A 9,783-nucleotide genomic window follows, 5' to 3' on the forward strand; every position below is an offset into this window, starting at 1 on the left:
TATGCTTGATATTTAGACTTTTCTTATTTGTTGATACTATTATTATTTAAATGTGCCTATATTAAAAAAAAAAATATCAGCAATTGCCTTTTTTTGGTAGCAGCCAAAGTCAAATTTATCCCATGGAAAAAGGCTGGATAACGATGGGTAAAGTGACCTCCTAATTACCTAGAAATGTTGTTTACAATTATCTCACTCTCAGCTCGCTGGGCTCAGATTCCCAAAGGCATTGAGGTGCCCAATTCCCGCTGGAAGGCACCAAAATCCCTGGGAATTTCAGTGGAGTCATCTCTCCCTACTGCTCCCACGCTTTTCCTTCGTCGCTAGTGGTGACCCTCAGGATCAGGGATCAGGATGTGGGTATTCCATGAGGCAGATTCAATATTACCTAATTAATGGGGAATTCCCTAATTAACGGCCCCGCTCTGCTCCTGGGCTTGCCTGGGCTTCCCAACGGCGCCAGTGGTGGCCTCCTGGTCCTTCAGAAGCGAAAGCCAACCCGCAAATCTGAGGGTGGTGAGGCACTGGAACAGATTTCCCAGAGAATTTGTGGCTGCCCCATCTTTGGGAGTGTCCAAGGCCAAGTTGGGTGGAGCTCTGAGCAACCCGGTCCAGTGGACGGCTCCCTGTCCGTGGCATGGGGTTGGATTGGATGGTTTTTAAGGTCCCTTCCAACCCAAACCACTCCATGGTTCATTTTAGGCAGGGCACAAGCCCATCAGATGTCACTGTAAAGTTTATTTTCTATGTGAGGGCACTGTTTGATCGGGAGGGTTTGATCCGAGGGCAGTCCTTGTGCTGCTCCTCGAGCCCAAACTGCCGATGCTGCGCGTCCCAAACGAGCTGATTGTTTATTTAATGTACCTCTTGAAACGAGTGAAACCAATTGCAGGTCAACTCAGAGAGTTATTTGAAAGCAGGGCTTCAGATCAGTGTTTGATGTTGTAAAAAAAAAAAAAAAAAAAAAGGAAAAAGTTAAAAGGATTCGAATTAAAAAGATCCTTGGCTGCAGGCAGCAAAACAGCTGGATTTATTTAAAACCATTTGTTTTTCGAGATTTCTTTTTTTTCTTTTCTTTTTTTTTTATGTGTATATGATTTTGCTTCTTTGTTTAAATCAGATGCAGTAGCACTTTGGTGTTGAAAAGTTCCGAATCGAAGACTTTACCTTGTCGATAAGGTCATTTTTTTTTTTTGTGCAGAAAACAGGGAGTGTTTCAAGAGACCCCCAGCAAATGTCCAAATTGTTTCTGATAAAACACACACGTGGCCTTGTGCTTCTCATTTAGTGGGACATTCTTTATCATTTCCCAGAGTTTGCTCCAAACCAAAAAAAGAGGCAGAAAACCTCAAAATTATATCAGAATACTTAAAAATATATTTTGGAAGTCTGAAAACCTGGCTGAATGCAGAAATGCAGAGACTTTACCTGTTGTGGCATTTCCACAGTTGGACTCTTCACCTCTTCAGCAGCCTAAAAAAAAAAAGAAAAGTCCTTCATCACTAAAGAGCAGCTCTTGGTGCAGAATCCATCTCACACGTTCTCTGGGGCTGGGCAATTAAAATCTGCATTTGTTACAGCTCCCACATCTGCCTTGTGACTGGACCACCCAAGTGCTGGGAGGGGAACCCAGGAGGGAGGGAGAGGAGCTCGGAGGAGGGAAGGGCTGCCATGGCCAGGAGACTTGGAGAGGGATTTTCCCCAAGGGCACGGAGTGACAGGACAAGGGGAATGTCCTTAAGCTGAAGGAGAGCAGGGTTAGGTGGGATATTAGGAAGGAATTCTTGGCTGTGAGGGTGGGGAGGCCCTGGAAAAGGTTGCCCAGAGAAGCTGTGGATGTCCCTGGATCCCTGGAAGTGTCCAAGGCCAGGTTGGACGGGGCTTGGAGCAACCTGGGCTGGTGGAAGGGGGTGGAATTGGATGGTCTTTAAGGTCCCTCCCAACCCAAACCATCCTGGGATTCTTTGAGTTCAGTCCAGTGGCAGAAGGGAGGTTGTTGAGATCACCAAAGGGAGGTGGTTGTGGTCACCCAGGTGAGGTTGTTGTGGTCACCAGAGGGAGGTGGTTGTGGTCACCCAAGTGAGGTTGTTGTGGTCACCAGAGGGAGGTGGTTGTGGTCACCCAAGTGAGGTTGTTGTGGTCACCAGAGGGAGGTGGTTGTGGTCACCCAAGTGAGGTTTTTGTGGTCACCTGAGTGAGGTTGTTGTGGTCACTAAAAGGAGGTTGTTGTAGTCACCAAAGGGAGGTGGTTGTGGTCACCCAAGTGAGGTTTTTGTGGTCACACAAGTGAGGTTGATGTGGTCACCCAAGGGAGGTTAATGGTCACCACACTCCCAGGCCTGTGGGTCACCACAACCTCCTTCCTGCTAAAGCCCTTTGCCCCTTCTGGCCACCAGTATTTCAAACCACCCACTTTTGAAACTAAAAGATCAGGATTCCCAAGAATCCAAGAGCTGGGCATCCCTCAGCCTGGACATCAGAACATTTTTTACGCCTCCCCATCCACTTTCTCCACACTTCTCCTTCAGCTGAAGCTCAGTTTTGCTCTCCCTGGTGTGAAGGGGGTGAGGAGCTACAGAACTGGTCACCACACTTCCCCAGTGTCTTACTGACACTTCACTGGGATTTCCCACTCTCTCCCTCGTGGGGATTTCAAGCAACTCAATTTTGGAGTCCAACCTCCCTGTGCACGTCAAGCACAGCACGAAGCATCACCCCCTCGAGGGAGGAAACAGCAAGTTCATTATCCCTGGCAATTAATCTGGGCAATCACTGTGGGTTTCAGTGTTTGTGTAAACCACAGTTTACCCAAATCTATATTTTTGTAGCCACCCCACAACCCACCAAGGACAAGCAAAGATCTTCAAGGTGGTGAAAATGCCCTCACGTTGTTCCTGTTGTGTCTTAAGAGCACTTAGCAGGCAGGAAAAGGACATTTGGAGAGAACATTTCCCCCCTTCACATCTCCAAATCAGAGTATAAAAGTATAGATTTATATATGTATATATAAAATATATGTATTTATATAGTTTTATCAGCCCGGGAGCTGGGTGGGATTAAAAAAATAGAGCTGTTGTGCTGCTGGTGTTGCAGTCAGGGAGTGCTTTAGGTGCCTTCCCCTCCCAAAATGGAGCTCAGGGCAGTCCTGGCTGTCACCTTGGGTGTTCCTTTCACAAGACACAATTCCCTGTCCGGATGCAGCCACGTCAAACAGCTTCCAACCAAACACAGGGCCAAAGATGTCCCTCTCCAACAACATCTATGCTCATTTAAGAGCCTCCTGCTCACTTCCAGGAGCTTTAGTCCGAGGATGGGCGGATGCAAAGTGCACCCTCACCACGAAGGGTTGGATTTGTAGGATTGGGCCAAATTCTCCACTGGGAAGGAAAGAAACCCTTCCCTCCAAACCCCCCAAAATGTTCTCAATTACCTGCACTCTTGAAACCTTCGTTTCTGCTTTCTGGGTGACCTTTTCCATTGTTTGGTGTGTTTTGAAGATTCAGGGAGAAGTGGATCCTTGTTTTCCTGCCTCGTATTTTTATTTTTGTTAACCTTCGCTCGGTCAGTACCAACCACTCGGCATTTTTCTCCTCGTCCTAAAAAAGGGTTGCATCGACAGAGTTACTTGTATTTATGTCTGTAAATAGATTTCAAAAGCTTCATAGCAAAATATTTAGTGCTTGTAATTGCTCTGCCTTTTTGTTTTTTGTTTTGGTTTGGTTTTTTTCCCCCATTTTTCCGTGTTTTTAATGAACTTACCTTTGTGTTCGCTTAAATACTGTAGTGAGACTTATTTCTTTCCCCGTGAGTTATTTTTTAGGCTTCAAGATGAACTACATTTAATTCACTTTCGTAAACAGTTATAGCATGGTCTCTTATCCAACATCCTTCAGTTTTTGTTTTGGTGGGAGGAGAGAAACGAACGTGCAGAAAATCTGCGGGTTATTTGTGGGATTTCGGTTCCGTCTCCCCTTCAAACAAAAAGCTGAACTTGCAGGGTGAGGTGGTGAGGACACAGCAGGGGACACCCCCTGTCAGAACGGCCCCAAAGGGCATTTGTTCAGCATTTTCTGACTATGTTTACAAAACATTTCCGGAAGGGGAAAACCACCAGCTTGTGGAAGTTGCCCTTTTTTTCAGTTTTTTTTGAGGGTTTGATCAGAGGGGATTTTTCCTCTCGAGGAGGGAGGGAGGGAGGGAGGGAGGGAGGGGGTGGCTGCTGGTTTTTTTTTTTTTTTTTTGGAAGAAGAAGAAGATAGGAAAAGAGAATAGAGTGGATTTTTTTTCCCCCCCACTGCAGGAAGTCTCTGAATGCCAGGTCAGACTCTTGCTGTCCCACAGGGATGGCTGTGTCCAGCACCACAGGAGAATTCATCACAACTACACCCAGGGCAGCTGGACTGCTGCGTTAGTTCTAATGAAGACCTTCTTTCTTTCTTTCTTTTTCTTTCTTTCTTTCTTTCTTTGTACCACAGTTTCCTCTGTAAATTCAGTATCATAATTAGTGTGAATGACAAATAAAATGTTTGACGAGTATGCACATGGGCCTGGTGAGTTCTTTCCTCGGGGAGAAAAGAAACCCCCTCTCCAGAGAAAAAGGAGCCACCAGGAGAAGGGTGTTGGCAGGGTGACACTCACAGCAGCAAAAATAGGGTGCCCTGCCTTTTTTTTTTGTGCATTGATTTCTTTGGGGTTTAACAAAATGGTGTTTTCCCGCTGGGGAGTAACCTGGTGACAGACCTGCAACACAACAGGGCACCAAAATAACAGGGAAATCCTGGATGGGGCTCGGAGCAACCTGGGCTGGTGGAAGGTGTCCCTGCCCGGGGCAGGGGGGTGGAATGAGATGATCTTTATGGTCCCTCCCAACCCAAACCAGTCTGGGATTCTGGGATTCTGTGAAATGAGACTTTGCAGGCACGGAAGTCCAATAATTGCATTAGACCCCTGATTTCTTGATTAAATTTCCATATTTCAAGGTCATCTGCAGCTCCTGTTTTCCTTCATCTTTTGTTTCTTGGGTTGGATCCTTTTTGACACCGATGGTTTGAACCTTCCTTCAGCAGCACCAAAAAGGCACTTTGAGGTCACAATACCATAAGAAGAATTGTTTGTTTCCCCTTTAAATAAATGAAGCAGCAGTGTAACGAAACCTTAATGGGTGAGCAATGCTTTTAAAAGGAGGGGAAAAAATGGGGCAAATATTGAAAGTTCATTTGAAATACGTATATTTATATACAAAATCTCTTAAAACTGGCCTTTACACAACATATTACATTGTATTAAAGAAGTTTTCTGTAGCATCCTTTTACACAATAATCATGGAATCACAGAATGGTTTGGGTTGGAAGGGACCCTAAAGATCATCTGTTCTAACCCCTTGCCATGGGCAGGGACACCTTCCACTATATGTATATATATTTTATATATAATAGGTGACAAAATATCACAATCTATATATATAATACATATTATATATATTTTATATATATAATTATATATAAAATATATAAAGTATATTTGATATATAATATATATTACATATATATCATTATTTTATATTATTGTGTAGAAGGATACTACTTTAAAGCTTCTTTAATACAATGTAATATGTTGTGTAAAGTTTAAAGTATTCAAAGATTTTATATATAAATATAGGTATTTCAAATGAACTTTCAATATTTGCTTCGGGTTTTTTCCTCATTTTAAAAGCATTGAACACCCATTAAGGTTTCATTACACTGCTGCTTCATTTATTTAGAGAGGAAACAAACAATATTATATATAATATTTATCTAACATTTATATTTTTAATATATATTATATATATTGTATTATATATTTTATATATAAAATTTATATTTAATATATAATATATATTTTTATATAATATATGAAATATATTATATAATATGTATAATATATATATAAATGTATTATAGATATTACACTATATATAATTATATATAATGTATTATATATAATTATGTATTATATATATTTTAAATATATATTTAATATATAATATATATTTTATGTATAAAATATATAAAATATATAATATAATATGTATAATATATATTTTATATATATATATATATTTCATTTGTTCCTCTCAGTGAAGTGAAAAAACAGCTACAAAGCAAACTATTAAAGGTATATTTTTCTTCTGACAACTGGTAGGGAAGCCCTCCATGTCTCAAGTGAAAATTCACATAATCTTTTTAAAATTAGGGCCGAGGCACCAAGAAAAAAAATCACATAATCCTTTTAAAATTAGGGCCAAGGCACTAAGAAAAAATTCACATCATCTTTCTAAAATTAGGGCCAAGGCATCGAATTCCAGGTGCCTCTTTAGGGGTGGAAACACCAACACACGTCCCCTCTGATGTGGTTCCTGCTCACCCTGCTCAGCGTGGCCACCTGACATTTCTTTCCAGCACAACCCAACGTTATCCCAAAATATTGCCCTCACATTTCCGAAGGAACCCCCCTGAGGATTCCTCTCCCTCCCCCGTGACACCCCGGAGCCCTTCCGAGGGGGATGACGGAGCAGAGCACGTGTTTGTTTTGTCCCTCGCTTTTAACCCGGCGGGAGAAGAAACCCCAAATAGCCACAGACAAAACGAACCCCCAAAATCCGACACCCAAGGGCGTCTCTGCAGAAATATCCCGATTTGCTGTGGGGAGGAGCAGAGGAAGCAGGAAGGCCACATCCACGGATCCCACCGCCTGTCCTTGTGGGAAAGGGCCATGTCCCCCTTGGCAGCAAAGCTGAGGAGAGTCCCTCAGACCCCCGTGTGAGAAATAAAATATGGATCTTTTTTATAGGTGTCTCATGAAGTTGCGAGGTGTCCAAGTTCCAAACTGGATTGGCTACCGGGGTCTTTTTTGGAAATGTGAAGTTCCTAAAAATTAAAATCCTTCTGGGCCATTTGGCAAAATCCTGAACGCGGGGGTTTCTTTTTCTCTCTGGGCTAAGAACGAAGGAAATCCATCGTTTTTGACAGAGGACGCCTCACAGACTATTGGAAGGAAGGGAAAAGCCCCTTTCGGAGAAAAAGAAACCTTTTTAGGCAAAAATGAATACATTAAACTTATCTGGAAAAGGGGTGGGATTTTGTAAAACTGTAAAATGCACGAGATTCAAACCCAAGGGGTCTTTTTCTCCCCGGAAAACTCGGTGTGAGACCAGACCCATAAATAAATCCTTTCTTTTTCATTTCATGAGATTTTTTGCCGTCCTTCTAAATTCAAGGGAGAAATTTTTCTTGCCCCTCAAACCCCCCCACAGTTCCCACAGCCTTCCAGCTCGGGGTGGGATGAAGGGAGGAACCATGGGCAGATCCTTCTCCTGCCCACAGGTGGGAGAAATATCTCTGCCTTGAATTTAGAAAGCTGGCAAAAACTCGTGAAACAAAAAAGAAAGGATTTATTCAGCGTGCTGGGTCTGGTCTCACACCGGGTTTTTCAGGGAGAAAGACCCTTTGGGTTTAATTTTATAGTTTCACAAAATCCCACCCTTTTTAAGATAAATTTAATATATTCGTTTCTGCCTAAAAAGGTTTCTTTTCTCTGAAAAAGGGGGCTTTCCCTTCCTCTCCAATTGGTTGTCAAAAAAATGATGGATCTTCCTTTGTTCTTTTAGCCCAAAGAGAGAAAAGAAACCCCCTGTGTACAAAATTCCCACGTGGCCCAGGAAGATTTTAATTTTTAGGAACTCTCATATTTCCCTTAACTGGCCGAAAAAGACCCCGATACCCAGGTCCAGCTTGGAACGTGGATATCTCACAACTTCATGACACACCTATAAAAAAGTTATATTTTATTTCTCAGGGCAGCTCTCTGGGACCACCCCCAGCACTCGAGGTGACCCCACCAGGCCAGTTTGGGTTCAAGCTGAGAGGGAGGAAGAGGGAAGGGCAGAGGAGGTGATGAAGACAAGGCTGGAGGCGGCTGTTTGTGACAGCAGGGGCTGGTGGGGTCAGTGCAGCTTGTTGACTTCTTGTGGCTCATCACAGGCGGCTCTTAATGACCTTTAATTACAGGGGCCATTGTCCTGCCTGCTCTTTGTTTGGTTGGTGCAATGAGGAAGCTCCAGAGCCCACTGGGAGCAAGAGCTGCTCCTCAAACACCATCCCCTGCTCCTCAAACCCATCCCCCTTTTCCAGCTGGCCTGGAAAAGTGACACAGGCAGGTCACCTTTTTCCCTCTTTTCAGTGGCAAAACAAGCTTGGGTTCCTGGTGCAGTGCCCGGGAGCGATATCCCTTTTTTCTGAGGGGAACTTCTGGTTACTGGCTCACAGCACAGACAATAAACCCCATTATCTGCCCCGAGACAGACCTTGCTCAGAGCTCGGAAGTCTGTCCCCACTGCGACTGTCAGACTGCAAGGCCTTGTCATGGCCCTGTGCTTTCCAGACATGACTAAAACATGACTCAGCCCAGCACTGTAAATGGGCCAAAAATACAATTTTTCCGCGGCCCTGCATCTTTTCTTTTTGGCTTCTCACAGCGACTTGGGGATGTCTCAACTATTATTTCAGGCACCCCCTTTCTCATCGTGGAAGACGCCACCTTTCCTCCCTTTTTGCCCTGGTTGAGGGCTCACAGGAGCTTTGCCCCCAGGCTCTGCCCCGTGGAGCAGAACTTCTAAAGTGTAGGCAGGGAAGGAATGTCCGAATTACAGCTCATCTCAACTCCTGCCTGCTGGGGGAGGGAGGCACCGTGGAGATAAAAGCGTGTTTAACCCCGAGGAGAAGGAAAATAAAAAGCTCAGAACCTGCAGGTCTCCATTGGAATGTCTAGCTACTGAATTAGGAAGCTTGTTTTCTGGTTTTAGGTTACAGGGACACCTAGAAGGCTCCCAGACTGGATTAGTCAGCACGAGTCACTGTCTGGGAATTGTTTGGGTTTTCGAGAGGAGGATAAAACAATTTAGAAAGAAAATCTAATACACAGATTTAAAACACGGGCTGCTTTGGGAGCAAGGAGGGGGGGGGCAGGTCTGCTCTGTGGGCTTTAGAAAACGCTGCTTCCTCGGGGAAGGAGGGCTGTCAAAAGAGAGAGAACCTGTTCCCTGCTGATAGAGAATTTCCTGGAGCATGTAAAAAGTGCCTCTGGCTGTTTTACTTTCAAATGCCTCAAACAGGGGAACATCTGTAGTTTTTCTGGGGAAGCTTAGATGGCAATCTTACTGTCACCTCACACTTGACACATCCTGTGAGCAGAGGAGAGAGCCTGAGTCCAGGGCAGCTGCAGGTCCAGCTCCTCAGGAGCTCTCTGACATGTGAGTGTGCCCCACAACACTGCCAGGTTCATTCCTGATGGATGCTCAGTCCCATCTCCCCTCAGGAGCAAGATCTCCAAGTTCATGGAACCACAGACTGGTTTGGGTCGGAAGGGACCCCAAAGATGATCTCATTCCACCCCCTGCCATGGGCAGGGATACCTTCCACCAGCCCAGGTTGCTCCAAGCCCCGTCCAACCTGGCCTTGGACACTTCCAGGGATCCAGGGGCAGCCACAGCTTCTCTGGCCAACCTGGGCCAGGGCCTCCCCACCCTCCCAGCCAGGAATTCCTTCCCAATATCCCATCTAACCCTGCCCTCTGGCAGTTTAAATCAATTCCCCCTTGTCCTGTCCCTCCAGCCCCTGGAAATAGTCTCTCTCCATCTTTCCTGGAGCCCCTTCAGGCCCTGCAAGGCCACAATCAGTTCCCCCCAAAGCTTCTCCTCTCCAGGCTGAACAATCCCAGCTCTCCCAGCCTTTCCTCCCAGCAGAG

The sequence above is a fragment of the Lepidothrix coronata genome, unplaced genomic scaffold (genome assembly GCF_001604755.1).
Source record: "Lepidothrix coronata isolate B3197 unplaced genomic scaffold, Lepidothrix_coronata-1.0 Scaffold211, whole genome shotgun sequence".
NCBI lineage: Eukaryota > Metazoa > Chordata > Aves > Passeriformes > Pipridae > Lepidothrix > Lepidothrix coronata.